Source organism: Ornithodoros turicata, chromosome 10 (genome assembly GCF_037126465.1).
Source record: "Ornithodoros turicata isolate Travis chromosome 10, ASM3712646v1, whole genome shotgun sequence".
NCBI lineage: Eukaryota > Metazoa > Arthropoda > Arachnida > Ixodida > Argasidae > Ornithodoros > Ornithodoros turicata.
The window spans coordinates 1,450,598-1,454,042 of NC_088210.1; positions in this window are offsets into that span (position 1 = coordinate 1,450,598).

Consider the following 3,445-nt stretch of genomic DNA (forward strand, 5'->3'; position numbering starts at 1 on the left):
TTGGAACGGGTGACTTCTGGAGATTCGGTCGGCGGGTAGTTGTCCTTGGACTTCTGTGGAGGCTCGACTATTGTTCCTTCTGCAGGTGAAACAGCGTCCATGTATGTTTGACTCTTTGGCGAGCACGGATTATCCAGAACCCCTCTCGGAGCTGTACCAGAGTGTCACGGACGCCGGAATAGAATACAGGGTGATGCGCGTCGGTGATCAGGAGCGTTGCGGAATGGGAGTAGGACGGTATGATGGCCGGGTGTTGCTACGAGAAGGCCTGTTGGCTGGCATTGAAGCGCTCGCCTAGTCTTAGAATGCGGTTGCTGTCAATAAATGGTTGCAAGTCACTTATCTTCGATGTTTTGCGTAGTGGCTGGTCTGTAGACAGGCAGTCTAGCTCCTCGGGGAAGCTCGAGGCTTGTACGTACCGAATCCCGTAGCACTGAGCTTTTTCTAGTTATTCCGTGCTCAGTGGGCCGCGGTTGGTGTTGCGCCTCGCATTTTCGGTGAATCGAATCACCCAGGCGGTGACCCGGTGAAGCCGGTTTAGGTCGCTGAGGTTTTCGATGGGAATCAATGATTCCTGAGGTGCAAGCGTAGTGAGCACGGTTGGAGTGTCCGGGAAGGTGTCGGCTGACTGTGCTACGGTCAGTGCTGTGTTTTCGTGTGCCGGCCAGTCTTGCCAAGCTTGTTGTAGCCAGGATGGCCCTTCCCACCATAGCTTTGAGCTCATTAAATGCTGCGAGGTAATGCCTCTAATCAGCAGGTCTGCCGGGTTTGACGAAGATGGTATATACGACCAATTGTTCTGGCCCAAATTCTGCCGTATCTCTCGGACTCTGTCTTCGACAAATTGGCCTAGCTCAGTGGCGCTGCCACGAATCCATTGGAGCACGATGGTCGAGTCGGACCAGAAGTGGTTCGTCGTCGTAAGCTTGAAGTTCTACTGGAGGAACTTCGCGAGTCTGGAGGAGATAAGCACTCCTAGAAGCTCCAGACGCGCGAGTATCACGGTTTTGAGAGGAGGTAGCCGAGACTTTGAAGTCAGCAATGTGTGGTAACCATGCCTGTGTAGTTCACGATACGCATGGAGGCAACGGTTCCATAGGCAAGAGGACTTGCATCCGAGAAAAAGTGGAGCTCGGCGCAGTTTGTGATAGATGCGCCTGGCGTGTAGCAGCGTGTCAGTTGAATGCCGTTCAGACGTTGCAGGTCGGTGTGCCATGCCTGCCATTTCGTCAGTAGCTCTTCCGGTAAGTTGTCGTCCCATGCGAGGTGACGTTTCCAGGTTTCCTGGAGAAGAATTTTGCCGGTTACTGTGCACGGTAGGAGGGCACCTAGAGGGTCGTAGATTTCGGCTACAAGCGTTAGTGCCTTCCTTTTGGATGCCGGGTTCTGGTTGCACTCTTGCACCAGGGACTTAATCGGCAGTGACAATAAGTCCTTCTCTTGATCCTATGTCACTCCTAGTACTTTGGTAGTGCTGTTGATCCGGATGGCGTTCGGCTCGTTCTTGAAGATGTCACGGAGTTTCGCGCTGTTGGAACCCCATTTCTGCAAGGTCATGGATGCCTTGGCGAAGATGTCCTGAAGTTCTCGATACGCCTGACAGGCATCCTCTTCGTTAGGTGCACCCGTTATGACGTCATCTACAAAGATGGCGTCTGTTAGTTGCTCAAAGGCTGCGGGGTGTTCTTCCACAACACAACGGAGATGGTGACGTAATGTTGCTGCTAGGAGAAATCTGCTGGGAGCTATCCCGAATGTCACCCTTGTCATGCGCCATGTCTTGACTTCAGGCAATGGCTGATCCGATGTTGATGGTGTAGAGTACCATAGGAAGCGGTCTCGGTCTTCCTCGCGAATGGCGATTTGAAGCAAAAGCCTTTTGAACGTCGGTAACTAACGCAATAGGATGGAGGCGGAAGTTCAGGGGTAGGCTGAGTATGCTCGGGTTGAGGTTCGGTCCGGGATCGAAGTTGTCATTCAGCGATCGTGTGAAGTCGTCATACGAAGAGGCATCAATCACGATCCGGACCTTGGTTGTGTGGCGATTAGAAAGCGCCACGTATTACGGCGACAGAGGGCAGCCGTGCTCCGGGGGGCGTACCCCTGTCAGGGGATAAAAGCGGTGATCTGCTGGGAAAGAGGGTTGGTTTGCTGGATGCAAGCTGAAGAGGTAAAGTAAACCTGTATGTTGTCTGATTGAATCTGTTGGGCTGCTTGTTCCTTCGCACCCGGGACGGACGGGCTGACGGCCCGAGGTTGTGGGAACGTAGGCTTCCACAACTGGCGCCTAACGTTTGGGGTCCGAGCTCGTCTGTTCCGTGGCAGGGAACACGCGGCACGCGTCTTCCGTAGTTTATAGTAGTTGTTTGTAGTTCATTGCTGTTGTTTTTTGTGTGTGCGTTTTTCGTGCTTTTTCTTTCAGCTGAGTTCTGCTGAGTTTCTGCTGAGTTTTTGAGCTCCCACCCGGGCGACGTGTCCTCGGAGCTGTTTCGCCGCCGCAGGCACAAGGGCCTCTAAGACTGAACTTACCTGTGCCTACCTTCTCAGGTTACACCGATAAGAAGTATGTTGCCGATTTCTTGGATGACCTTACCGCCTATCAGATGGGTATGGGAATTTCGGACGAAGTTTTAATCCAACGCATCCTGCAGATTGCCTTGGTCGGAGACGCCGCATGCTGGCTTCGGTTGCAATCGGAGTTTACGTCCTTTCAGGACTTCCAGGAGCGGTTCAAACACGAATTTCTTCCCCCGGATTACGAATACTGTGTCCTTGAGGAGTTGCATATGCGTACTCAACGTCCTGAGGCAAGCTTATCTGAATTCGTTCGGGCATTGCAGGATCTGTACAGCTGATCACAAGCAGAGCGGATCCCGTCGCACGGGCTATCCGTCAGTGCCGCCCGCGCTTCCGGCCCTACTTAAGAGCCCATCGCTTTAAAACCCTTGAGGCGTTGGCCCAGGAGGCTCGTTCAATACAAGGCGACCTCCTGGGAGAACTTGAGTACCGGCCCCCTCCGCCCCCGGAGCAAGCGTTGGAACCGCGCTGCGCGTGGTCGGGAGGAGCCGCCTCGGTCGAACGCCTGCATGCAACAGGTTTGGGTGACAAATCCCGTAATTCATACAATGTGGTGTCATCCCACCGAGCCCTAGATCCCTTCATCTATGACCAGAGGACGATCCCCGCAGGAACGAGCCCTGACAGACCCGTCCCGCCCCGAAGTCGCAGTCAACCTGGCCTTTCAGCTAGCGAAACCCCACGGCAGCGGGAGCGGCACCATCCTGCGCCCCCGCAGCCACGAGCGCCCAACGGCTGTTGGAATTGCGGTAGCCCTGACCATTTTCGTCGGGAATGCCCGCGACAAAGACCGAACACCCGTAATGTGCCATCGTGAAACGGTCGCAGCCCAGACGACACACAAAGTCCCAAGGATGTCCCATTTCGG